Here is a 14286-nt window from a genome sequence, read left to right as displayed (position 1 = left end):
ACAGACTAAGTGACCATCTGACTGTCCAACTGGCTGGTAGGTATGACATGCACTGACCACTAGGGAGCAGATGCTCAACACAGGAGCTACTGAGCTGCGGTGACTTGGCAGCAGCAGTTCTTGGGTGACACACCCCAGAACCAGAGAGGAGGGAGTCTGATTCTGGGGTGTGTCACCCGAGAACTGCCCTCTTGCAATCTGGGACCCCTTGGAGGATGTCAGAGAGCCAGTTTCACACAATCCCCACAGGCCAGGCTGAGGGACCCCACCTGCTGGAGGGACCCGGCTCACTCTGCAGACACCCAGGTGTGGCCGGCTAGGGAGGGACCACGGAGATTGGCTCCAGGATATATCCAGCCCATCTTGCCCAGTCCTGCCCCACTGGCCACCTTCTAATTAGTTTCCTAGTAATATATAAATTGATTAATAAATAAACAATAACAGCATGATATAACAACAACAAAAACATGATATAAAAACAACATTGATAAATACAATCATTGATAAATTTATTAAACTTATTCTAATATCTCTCTGTATATCATATTAAGAGTAAAAACACTTTCAGAGTGCTTGAAGTATTTACAACTTTAACTTTAATGTCACATGCTCTTCGAACTTGAGAGAAAGCTACATATAACTGACCATGTCCGAAAACGGGTTCAGGTAGGAATATTCCTGCTCTGTAGAGTTTGTCCTTGTGATTTATTAATAGTTATCGCAAATGCTGGCATCACAGGAAACTGTCTTCAAATTAATTTAAATGGGAGGCCAGTGTCAGACAGAGACAAATCAATTCTTGGAATCAGAACAACCTCTCCTTCCGCAGATCCTGTTAATACTTCAGCTTTGATTATGTTAGGTCACAATCTTTTGTGCCAATAGATGGTCTTCAGACATATTCTGTGGATGACTCCACTTTCTTTCAGAATGTCAACAAAAACAACCAAATTCACGATTGACAATGACAGATCGAAACACATGCGTGTGATTGGCGCCAGCGAGAGCTTTATATGTATCGTGCATGTGCAAGTCAGAGTTTATTTTTAAATTGCCAGCGTGCATCATATGAACTGGCTGGTCGTATGGTCAGTCACTTAGACTTTTTTATATATAGATGTTAAGTTGCTATAATAGATAGACCCTCTTAATGGCTTAAAAAGGAATAGCTTTATTTTATTCTCACAATAATCTGAAGGTGGGTGTTCTGGGTTGTCAGAGGGAGCTGTTCTCCTTACTGTTTTACCTCAATAAATATTTTTTTGGTTATTCACAGAATCAATGGTAATTAGACACTCTTGTTTAATTTTTAAATAATCCTATATAATAAAAGGGTAATATGCAAATTGACCCTAATGGCAGAATGACCAGAATGACTGCTCAACCAGTCACTATGAGGCACACTGACCACCTCTTGGTCCCTTTCCCCCAGCATGCAGGCTCCCATCGCCTGATGGCGAATGAGGAACCTGGGGTGGGTGATGGCTGGGGGCGGGGCAGGCTGCGGGCAGCCGGGGAAGATGGCCCTGATCACAGGCCAGGCCTAGAGACCATGGCTGCACACGAATTTCATGTGCCAGGCCTCTAGTATTGTCTATAAAATAGGATTTATTCCAAAACCATTAATACCAGAGAAAACAATGGAGATAATTTTCACCTTCTATTCATTAAAGGTTAGGGTTTTAATACTCCTCTTTAAACATTTTCTGAAACCCATCCAATCATGCTTATTGTTTTGAAAAATTCAGGAGTCAATATAAGGTCTCTTTTCCTTGGAGCTGGTGGCAATCATTGTTAAGAGTCTGCTAACATGCAGAAACCTGTGGTTTGTCATTCATCTTGGTGTCCAAGCAGTAGACAGCAAGAGACAAAATAAAATGTGACTTATTGCCTCTGGTACCCAACAGAGAAAGCAATACTGTCAACATACATCCAATTGGTGAAAGATCAGACTCAGGATCAAGTGACATATAGGTGTGTAGAAAATAGCTTGGTTTCTTAGATAAGGAAAAATGGCATAAATAAAAGATGAATTTAAAACATCTGACCAATCTAAGGGAAGGAACTTGACGTCTATGCTTACTACCTCTTCAGAGTCTTGGTGAGATAATCTACACAAAGGAGTGGTAAAAAAAATCTCCAAAATGCAGGATCAAGCTGTCCTATTTTTATTCAAAATGAAGGTGTAAAAGATGCTGGGATAGTGCAAAACAAAGGCTGAAGAATCAGGAGAGGAAATTTTGTTTTCAGAAATTGTTATTAAAATAATTTAAAATCTATCATGTTTCAATAACTTTTCTCTCCTATGACAAGGCCCCCAAGCAAGTAGAAGACAATGAGAAATTGGACATGGGAGTCTATATTAGTTTCCTGTTGTTGCCATAACAAAGTGCCACAAACTGGATGACCTAAAACAAGAACAACAAATTATAATAAAACATTATTTCTAAGCTCTGGAAACAAGACAGTTTAAGTTCAATAATTATTATGGTTAATCCTCATGCATTGTGAAAGGAATATTATTCTCACTTTACAGATGGGACATCTGAGGTGCAGCTGGATTTAAAGTCACCCACCAGGACACAGCGGAGTCAGGATTTAGACCTGGGTTTTTCAGACTAGACTCCCACCTCCAGAGCCTTTCCTTCAGAATAACACAGTGTTTCACCTAAAGTGTGTGTGATTCCAGGACAATATAAAATTAGGCTTTCTGATCTCTAATTTATTTAAATGGTAAATTCTAGTATTTTCTCCAAAGTACATAACTTATTCATTCCAGAAGTGCAGAATTTTTAATGATTTAGGAGAATTTTTAAAATGTAGAGTTTATTGGGCAAGGACCAAGTTGAATGGTTCAATTACTATTTGACAAAATTTTCAGTAGTATAATAAATAACATATCTATGATAATAACATGAGTTACACCATTATCTATGAAATATGAAGTACAATATGTAATGCAATATGTAATATATATGCATACTCTTTGAAAATTATAAAACAACATCCTTATTTTCATTATTATTCATATTAATAAAATATTAAGAAAGCACTTTCTCTTATTTAAGAAGATCTATCATATTATCACTTCTATGTGCTAACATTTGGGGGTCTTTCTTATACTTTTTTTTCATTAAGACTGGCCATTAATTTTTAAAACTCTTTTTGTTAAGATTTTTAATCTTATTTATGTGAAGCATACCTAGGCTTTAAAATATAATTCTTTTCTGATTATAAGTAGCTCATGTTAATTATAGCTATTATGAAAATAAAAACAAATTGCAAAGAAGAATCAATCATACAAAATCAAATAATGACCTATAAATACATTTTTTAAAAAAACCTTATTTCAACTTCTCCAAGAAAACACTCTCCTAGAAGTCATCAGGCCCCCAAGCAAGTAGAAGACAATGAGAAATTGGGCATGGGAGTCCATATTAGTTTCCTGTTCTTACCATAACAAAGTACCACAAACTGGATGACCTAAAACAACAACAAAAATTATAATAAAACATTATTCTCTCAGCTCTGGAAACAAGAAATCCAAAGAAAAGTGTTGCAAGAGGCAGTTTCCTTCTGAAGGCTCCAGGGGAGGAGCCTTCCTTGCCTGTCCCAGCTCTGGTAGCCCAGGCATTCCTTGGTTTGTGTCAGCATCACTCCAATCCCTACTGCCATCTTCAGATGACTGTCTTCCCTGCATGTCTGTGTCTTCATGTGATATTTTTATCTCTGTGTTTAAATTTCCCTCTTCTTATGAGGACATCAGTAATATTGGTTTGGGACCCACTCTAATGAACTCACCTTGCTTATATCCAGAATGATCTTAGTTACAAATCAGATTATATTCGTAGGTATTAGAGATTAAAACTTCAAACTGTCTTTTGGGGAGATATCAATCAACCCCTAATAAAGGGAACTCTGCTTTTACCATGCAGAACTGTTGGGAATATACCCGAAACCTTTTCACCTTGCTTACATACCAATGAGTGCTCCAGAATCCATTAGCTGAGTGTAAAATAAGGCTACCTCAGAGGGACTGTCTCCATCAGTCTGATAGAAACTAGTCTCAGTTTTGTCTCCTGGTTTTCATCATATTGGCCTATTATTCTTTTAAAGAATCTCCTCATTAACCTACTACTCTGCAATATCAATAAATGTCAGTTTATGAGGAGAATGTACAAAGTACAACACTTTACCCCTATGAACTTTTTCCCCCTTCATTATTCTTATCTAATTGCATCACTAGGAGACAGATGAGATCTTCAGCACTTGACTCAGCCATGACCGGCCAAGTCTATTCTCTGCTGCCCCAGTAAAAGCAGCCTCTGTCTCTAAATCTGTCAAGTCAAACAACAGCAGAGACCCACCCAAGTCTAAGTTCAGACTTTATGGAAGCCTGGGCACCACGAGGAAGCTGAACAGAAGCCAACAGAGGAATTACCATGGCTCACCATTTTATCTGCAGTGTTTAGTTTTTCCAATAGGCATCATTAGATTTACCTTCTCATCATGCCTAACTATTCCAAGAAAAGCCCCTTTGATCTGAGATTCTTTCTTCAAGTCATGTGCTTAAAAAGGAGCAACCATGTTATCTTTACAGACTCTTACACTCAGACCCCAGAGATGGTTGAAATGGATTGTTGAGGGAACATGGCTAGTCTGGCTTCTGCAACTGTGTGTGTTGTAATAGAGTGTAGGCTCTGTCTCCAGTAGGCGGGAGCACTTGAGGGAATTTAGTCACACTTCTTTACTTCTGTTTCACTTATTTTTACATTTGCTGTATTTATATGTCAAATGATGTTGGCTTTTTATTTTTGGTAGTGATATAAAATTTTATTGAAACCTACATTTATTAAAGCAAGAGAGTAGATTTAAAAAAAACTGAAATAAACAAGAGGCATAGTAGAGAGTGAATGAGTTTTGGAAAACAGGGTAGTAGAGAATGATTATTTCAATCTCTTTCTATAGGTCTATTCACATTTTTAAATCTTTCTTGATAGTTTGTGTCTTTCTAATTTGTCCACTTTATCTAGTTAAATTTAATTTGTTGACATTCTGTTGATCATACTTTTTCCTTCTATTTGAATCTTCTCTCTCTTTTTTCCTAGTTAATCTAACTAAAGGCTTTGTCAAATTGTTATTTTTTTTCAAAGAGTCAGCTTACTCTTTCTTTTATCAATTTTGTTTTTTAAATATTCTGTTTCACTCATTTCTTATTTCTTTTTTATTATTTGCTTTAGGTATAGTTCCTCTTCTTTTTCTAGTGTCATAGGTAGAATATTTGTTTTTTAGTTAATATCTTTCTTCTTTTTTAAAATACAGAGGTTTCCAGCTATAAATTTTCCTCTAAGAACCACTTTAAACAGCACTCCCTACATTTTGGTATGTTGTGTCTTCATTTATATTAAAGTATTTTCTAATTTATTTTGGATTTCTTTTTGTATCCATTGGTTAACTGTGTGTTGTTTAAATTTCCACATCATTATGAATTTCCCAAATACCTTTCTGTTACTGATTTCTAATATCATTAAGTTGTACTTGGAGAAAATACTTTGAATGACTTCCAGCTTATAAATGTGTTTAGCTTATTTTATGGCTTAAGATAATCTACCTTGGAGAATATTCCGTGTGCTCTTTTAAAAATATATATTTTTCTGTATTTGGGTGGAATGTTCCATACATATTTGATAGATGCATTTACTTATAGTGTTCTTCTATTTCCTTGGTGATCTTCTGACAAGTTTCTTCTATCCAGCTTTGGAAGTGAGTTATCAATGTTTACAACTATTACTGTTAAATTGCCTTTCTTACTTTAATTTTGTCAGCTTTTGCTTTATATATTTTGATGGCTCTGCTGTAATATGCACATATGTTTACCATGGTCACATATTCCTGTTAGATTTGACTCTTTATCGTTATAAAATGTCCTTCTTTATCTCTAGTAATCTTTTTGTTTGTTTTAATATTTATTTTGTCTAATATACCTAATTTCTTGTTCCTGTTTGCATGGTATAGTTTTTTCCATCTCTTCTACTTTCAACCTATTTGTATCTGTAAATTAAAGCATGTCTCCTGTAGACACCATATAGCTGGACTTTATTTTTTTAATCTAGCATAATATTATAATCTCTGCCTTTTGATCTGATGGTTTCATCCATCCATGTTTAATGTTGTTATTGATATTATTGGCTTTACATTTGCCATTTTACCTTTTGTTTTCTACATATAAAGTACTTTTTTTGTTCCTCTATTTCTTTTTTTTCAATCTTTAGTTTCTTTATTGATTAAGGTATTACATATGTGACCGTTCCTCTATTTCTTATTTACTGTTTTCTTCATAACTAAGTGAATAATTTTAGGGCAATAATTTAATTGTTTAATGAATTTTTTACTATATTTTTAGTTATTTTCTTAGTGATTAATGTAGGGCTTACTCATCAAAATCTACTTCAGATTTATAGTGAGTTCATTCCAGGAAGATGTGTGTGTGTGTGTGTGTGTGTGTGTGTGTGTGTGTGTGTATGTTCTTCCCTTTTTTGGCTGCTATTACTATTATATGTATTACATCCATAGGTATTAATAATCTATTATTATACTAATTGCTATGTAACTTTCTGTCTTTTAAAGAAGAAGAGGAAAGAAAAAAGAGGAAGAACAAAATTGTAGAGCTTTTAAATAAACAAGCTAAAGATGGCCTCTATATGTATTTTGGCCCATGGTGTTTAGTTCTTCATGGCAGACTGGGACAGTTAGCTGAAAGCCCTTTGATACCAAACTTAAAAGTCACAGGGATAATATTAAAGTATAACTCATTAAATGTTTTTACTAAGGTAGTGTTATAAAATTTCAGTTATATTATTTTCTGATTCTCTATACTAATATAGGAATAAAGTCTAAAAGGCTAAACGTATTAGTACCTCACTGTTCTCCTAGATACTCACTTCCTATTTGTTTTGTAATACCTTCATTGAAAGTATGTAAAACAAACTCGGAAAGGCCAGTTCAAAATGAACCAATCTAGCATACTGAGAATGCAGATAAATTTTTAGTAGACACCCAGGATTTTGCAGCATGGAAAAACCATTTTATCTAGAAACATCACAGTCAACCATTATCAGTCAAAAGCATTAGCTTTCTAAACTATATAATTGCTTCTGATCACTCTGATTGAGTGTATATAAAAATACAGATATCTGCCCTGAAGAAACAAAGTTTGTTATGTAAGTGCATATAACAGAGAACCATACCTTTGTGGGGCAGCTTGTGGGAGATGGCTCATCTGAAAATTGGAATATAGGAGTTACTAGTAAGTGAGCAGCAAGCCAGGTGTATCAGGACCAAGAGTGTGTGTGAACATCCGGTGGCAGGGAGGAGTGACATCGTTTTTGAGGAGCTGAATGAGGACCTGTGTGGCAGACGCTCAGAGGGAAAGTAATAGAATGTGATCCTGCAGAAGTGTGCAGAGGGCAGAGCACCAGGACCTGCCGGCCACCCCGAGGGTTTTAATTGATATTCCGCAGGAGCAATGAGTGGAATATCAGTGTATTTTAGGCAGAAAGATGACATCTCCTTGTTTACATCTGAAAATGATTATTCTGGTTTTGTGTGGAGCATTACATGGGAAGGCAAGCAATAAGAGTGAGTTATTCCTGCTCTAAAAGACAAGGGAGAATAGTACAAGCTGGGTTTGTAAGATTACAGGTACAAACTCCATGCCAATGAAGATTTTGGAGATTGAGAATAAAATGAGAAATGTGGGCTGGACAGAGAGCCAGAAAAAAGGCAGCAACATTTTGACAAAATTGAAATCTTTAAAAGTCTTAGTTTGAATACCTCCACTTCAGGGAAAACAGGCTGTTTCAAGCAAATACAGTGATCTGTAAATGGAGGCTGTAAATACTTATACATTAAATTCAAAAGCTGCAGTAATAAAATCTCATTGAGCCTAAATCAGAGCTACAGTTGATATTACTTTGGTTTTCTATCTCATCTTCCTTTCAAATGTTGTACTGGGTGAGGGACATTCTCTCTCAGCTGCGGTCTGATAAGCTGCTTCTATGGGCTTATCTTTCTTTTTAGAAATCCATCCCATTCACCACCACTCTTAACTATCCTCCACCCCCACTGGTATGGATCAGGGTTGATTACATCCATGGGGCATTGCTAGCAGTGTTGTGTGCTCAAGAACTGCTTGTGTCAGAGTTTCACAGCCTATTGACATTATGGACAAGGTCATTCTTGGTTGTGGATTCTGCCCTGTGCATTGTCGATGGTTAGCACAATTCCTGTCCTCTACCCCTGGATACAATAACACCCCTTCAGTTGTGACAATCGAAAATATCTCCATTTACTGCCGTCTCCCCTGGAAATCAAAAGTATCCCTGACTGAGAATCACTGGGTTAGACTTTAAAATTAACTTTTTATTGTTTTATTTCCGTCTTTGTTATGTTTTTTATTGGAATTTTGACAGAGATGACTATTATTTTAAATATTGTATTAACTTTCTCTAATCAACAATTTCTGTGTGTTTTTTTTACCTAAATAATGGAATGCTTGTTTCCATAATAGGAAAAATGTAGTATTTCAAAATAAATAATTGGTTCAACAAATGTGCTACTGTGCATATTATGTATTTCAAAATAGTCCTTATAAGTGAGAAAAAGACCTGTTGAAATGTAAAAATATGCCCAATAAACTGCAAAAGGAGGGGAAAAGCAACTATAAAGTGATATGTAGAGAATGATACCAAATATATATATACTAGTATATATATACACATACATATATATGACTCCAAATGTGTGTGTGTGTGTATATATATGTGTATGTGTGTGTGTGTGTGTGTATATATACACACAGCTGATTCCTACAGCCAGTCGGCCTGGTGGTCAAATCCCTCTAGTGTTAACTACAACAATTAAGGCTTGGCTAGAACAAGACTGCGCACAGAGACCACAAGGGGGTGCACCAAGAAAGCATAAAAGATGCGGAGACAAAAAAACATGACAGAAATGGAGGATATGGAGCTAAGAATCGCAATTTTGAGGGCTTGCCATAAATTTGTGCAGAGCCTCACGAAAACTAATGAGACCCTCGATGCTACGATAAAGAAATTAGAAAGTAAGCATACACGGACTGAAATAAAGAATATTATACCCAATAGCAGACCAGAGGAGCTCAAGAATCAAACCAAAGATTCGACAAAAAACACCCAATTGGAAAAGCAAAATGAAAAAAGAATCCGAAAGTGTGAAGATAGTGTAAGGAGCCTCTGGGACAGCTTTAAGCGGACTAATATCAGAATTATTGGAGTGCCAGAAGATGAGAGACAGCAAGATATTGAAAACTTTTTCAAGAAATAATGGCAGAAAACTTCCCCCACCTGGAGAAATAAATGGACTTACAGGTTCAAGAAGCGCAGAGAACCCCAAACAAAAGGAATCCAAAGAGGACCACATCAAGACACATCATCATTAAAATGCCAAGAGCAAAAGACAAAGAGAAAATCTTAAAAGCAGCAAGAGAAAGAGGCTCAATTACCTACAAGGGAATACCCATACGACTGTCAGCTGATTTCTCAACAGAAACTTTGCAGGCCAGAAGGGAATGGCAAGAAATATTCAAAGTGCTGAATACCAAGAACCTACAACCAAGATTACTTTATCCAGCAAAGCTATCATTCAGAATTGAAGGTCAGATAAAGAGCTTCACAGATAAGGAAAAGCTAAAGGAGTTCACCACCGCCAAACCAGTATTATATGAAATGCTGAAAGGTATCCTTTAAGAAGAGGAAGAAGAAGAAAAAGGTAAAGATACAAATTATGAACAACAAATATGCATCTATCAACAAATGAATCTAAGAATCAAGTGAATAAATAACCTGATGTACAGAATGAACTGGTGATTATAATAGAATCAGGGACATAGAAAGGGAATGGACTGACTATTCTTGGGGGGAAAAGGGGTGTGGGAGATGCGGGAAGTGACTGGACAAAAATCATGCACCTATGGATGAACACAGTGGGTGGGGAGTAAGGGTGGAGGGTGGGGTGGGAGCTGGAAGGAGGGGAGTTATGGGGGGAAAAAAGAGGAACAAATGTAATAATCTGAACAATAAAGATTTAAAAAAAATAATAAAATAAAATAAAATACAATGAGAAATGGATAAGTTTTAATGGTGCTATTTCCTAAAAATGAGACTTTGCACTATATGTTATTTTTCCTGCCTTGATAGTGTTGCTTGAATGTTCTATTTACAAAAGAGATTTTACTAGTACCTAAGAAGTTCAATAACAATGACGTAATGGACTATTTTGTTACAGAGGAAATAGAAACACGATGACATCTCCAAAAACAGTATTGCCAGAGCTTACTTGAAATATTTTCGGGCAGTTTTCATTTTATGGCATCAAAAGCATATACTATTTTTAATAATTACAGATTACAGATATTAACATGCCAACTTTACTGGCTATGAAACTTATAATTAACAATATTTTGTTCACTACTTAGAAATTTGAAGTATATTTTAAAATTATTTGAACAGTGCTAAACTTAAAAATATGTTCAAAGAACTTTACTTCTTTTTTTTTTAAATACATTCCAGAATAGATGGGGAGGCACTTGGTAATATTCTGCTGACCTTATAAATTTTCTCAAAAGTACAATTAAATAGCCCTAAAAGTTGGCATGTTAAAGGGATTATCCAAGCTTCTCTACTCAATTAGGGCATTTAGGAAAGTAAGTCAGATAAGATAAGACTTATATTTCAGTTTGGTAAAAAAAAGGGTTTTCAGTTTGGGTTATAGAGTAGAATAACCAAATAACGATGGCTGACCATTTTACCCACCATAAGTAACAGAAAACATGTATGTTACAAAATCATATATACATTTTTATGCCATTAGGAACATTTGTGACGTATGGGAAGAGGTCAAATATCAATATTAAAATAAATTTGAAAAAGGATTATTCCAACCCTCATGAATGACTTTGAGGGGTTCAAGACTTTAGTGGGGGAAGTAACTGCAGGTGTGGTGGAAACAGCACGAGTACTAGAATTAGACATGGAGCCTGAAGATGTGACTGAAGAATTGATGAAATCTCATGATAAAGCTTTAACAGGTGAGGAGTTGCTTTTTATGATGGGCAAAGAAGGTCCTGAGATAGAACCTACTCCCTAAAGAAGCCAATGTGAAGATTGTTGAAATGACAACAAAAGGTTTAGGATATTAAGTAAACTTAGTTGATAAAGTAGCAACAGGGCTTGAGAGTATTGATTCCAATCTTGAAAATGCTGCCCAGCAGCATTACGTACTGCAGAGAAATTGTTTGTTTAAAAACAGCCAATGTGGCAAACTTCATTGTTGTCATATCTTCAAAAATTGCCACAGTCACCTGAACCTTCAGCAGTTACCCCAATCAGACAGCAGACATCAATATCAAGGCAAGACCCTCAACCAACAAAAAGATTACTACTCAATGAAGGCTCAGAGGATGGTTAGCAATTTTTTTAGCAATGAATTATTTTTTAATTAAGGTATGTGCATTGTGGTTTTAGACATAATGTTATGGCACACTTTATGGTCTAAAATATAGTATAAGCATAACTTTATATGCACTGGGAAACCAAAAAAAAAGTGACTCTCTTTATTCCACTATTTGCTTAATAGTGGTGGTCTGGTATTGAACCCACAATATCTCTGAGGTGTGCCTGTACATATTTGAGATTTAAAGCATACATAGAAATAAATATATGAAACCACTTGTGATAGGTTTAGGAGATATTAATTGAGTAATACTGCTATAAGTTTTTTACATTGTCACTAAGAGGTAAAATACTAATTCAAGAAAGATATGATGAGTTGAGGGTGAATATGTCACCTCTAAGTTATCCACTAAAACAATGCAAAAAATAAGTAACTAAAAGGCAAAAGAAAAAATAAAATATAATTTTTAAAATGTTTCATTAATTAGAAAGAAAAACAAAAGAACAAAGAGATGTGACAATTAAGAAGCAATAGCAAGGTAGCAAACTGAAACCTAATAGCATTAGGAATTAACCTTAATGCAAATGGCTTAAAGTTCCAATTAAATGGCACACATTTTAGACTGGATAACAAAATGCTGATCACACTATGTGGTGTTCACAGGAGATGCATTTTATATATAAGAACATAATTGGGCTGTGATTCAAAGAAATGAAAAGTATCCTTAGCTAGCTATTCAAGTTATGTTATTAGCAGACAAAGACTTTAAGACAAGGAGTATAAAAGAGGAACATTTCATAATGAGAAAGCAGTCCAGGCAACTGGAAAATATAATAATTGTAAATATGCATGGACTTCATGGATAGCTTCAAGCATATATGAAAATGGTGATATAATGAAGGAATAGAAACATAAGCAGTCATAATTGAAGATTTTAATGTACTACTTACAAATATATTTATGTGTGTTTATAAAATAATGAAACAAAACTAATAAAGGTATAGAATTTTTAAAAACAATTTTATTGAAGCATAATTGACATACAATAACTGCACATATCTAAAGTGTACCCTTGATAAGTTTTGACACCCATGAAATTATCACTACAATTAATATAATGAGCCTGTCCCCTACCCCAGGCTTCCTCACTCCCCTTTGTAGTTCCTTTCCCATATACTTCCTCTCCAGCCCCTGTCTACTGACAACCACTGGTCTATTTTCTGTCAGTTTATATTGGTGTCTCAGTTCATTCATTCAAACTGCTAAAACAAAAGACCACACACTGGATAGCTTATGTGATAAGAATGTATTCTTCCCTGTTCTGGAAGCTGGAGGTCTAAGATCAGGGTACAAGCATGGCCAGATAAGTGCTCTCTTCTGGGTTGCAGATTTCTCATGGGGCAGAAGGGGCAAGGAGCTGCTCTGGAGTGCTTTTATGAGGGCACTAATCCCAGTCATGAGGGCTCCACCCCCATGATCTAATCACCTTCAAAAGCCCACTTCCTAATACCAATCTGTGGGCATTAGGTTTCCAACATATGAAATTTTGCAGGGGTGGAGGATGGGTTCTGGGGAGAGGCATGAACATTCAGACTATAGCAACTGGTTTGTATTTTCTATAATCTTATACAAGTTAAATGATACACTGTATAACTTTTTTGTCAACTTCTTTAATTCAGCATAATTGTTGTGAGATTCATCCATGTAATACATGTATCAATAATCAATTTTTTAAATTTGATGAGTAGTATTCTATTATATGAATAAAGCACAATTTTTTTTAAATATATATTTTATTGATTTTTTACAGAGAGGAAGGGAGAGGGATAGAGAGTTAGAAACATCGATGAGAGAGAGAGAGACATTGATCAGCTGCCTCCTGCACACCTCCTACTGGGGATGTGCCTGAAACCAAGGTACATGCCCTTGACCGGAATCAAACCTGAGACCTTTCAGTCCGCAGGCGGACGCTCTATCCACTGAGCCAAACCAGTTAGGGCGAAAGCACAATTTTTTTTATCCACTCACCTGTTGGTAGACATTTTAATGGTTTGCAATTTAGAACTATGTCAAACAAAACTGCTATAAGCATTATATATAAGTCTTTATGGATATGTACTTTTATTTTGCTTGAAGAAGCAGCTGGGAGTGAAATGTCTGGATCATGGGATAGGTACATGTTTAACAGTTGAAGGAATTGAGTAACTGTTTTTCAAAGTGGTTATACCATCCATCCCAAACAGCAACGTGTGGAAGTTTACATTTCTCCACCTCCTTAGTTACACTTGGAATGGTATTTTATCATTCTAACGAATAGGTTTACAATGGCATGTTATGATTTTAATTGGCATTTTCTTAATGACTAATGATATTGAACTTCTCTTTATGTACTTATTTTACATCTGTATGTGTTCTTTGGTGAAGTGTTTATTTAATACTATAACCCATTTGAATTATTTATTTTATTATTGAGTTTTGAGAGATCTTTATATATCCTACTAGAGGCCCGTTGCAGGAGGATTCCTGCAAGAATAGGGCTTCGCTCCCGTCTCTGCGGCTCCTACCCTGCCCGTCTCTGCCGCTTCTCTCCCGCCCATCTCCACTACCTAGGCTCCGTTGCTTGGCTTCCTTCTATGGTGTCTTCAGTCTTCGCTCCCAGCCGGTATATGCAAATTAGCTGCCATCTTTGTTGGTGGTTAATTTGCATATCGTGCTGATTAGCCAATGGGAGGCATAGCAAAGGTACGGTCAATTATCATGTTTGTCTATTATTAGATAGGATATAGAAAACTTTTT

Source organism: Myotis lucifugus, unplaced genomic scaffold, assembly GCF_000147115.1.
Source record: "Myotis lucifugus unplaced genomic scaffold, Myoluc2.0 scaffold_0, whole genome shotgun sequence".
NCBI lineage: Eukaryota > Metazoa > Chordata > Mammalia > Chiroptera > Vespertilionidae > Myotis > Myotis lucifugus.
The sequence above is the reverse complement of the archived record's forward strand: the minus strand, read 5'-3'. Positions refer to the sequence as shown.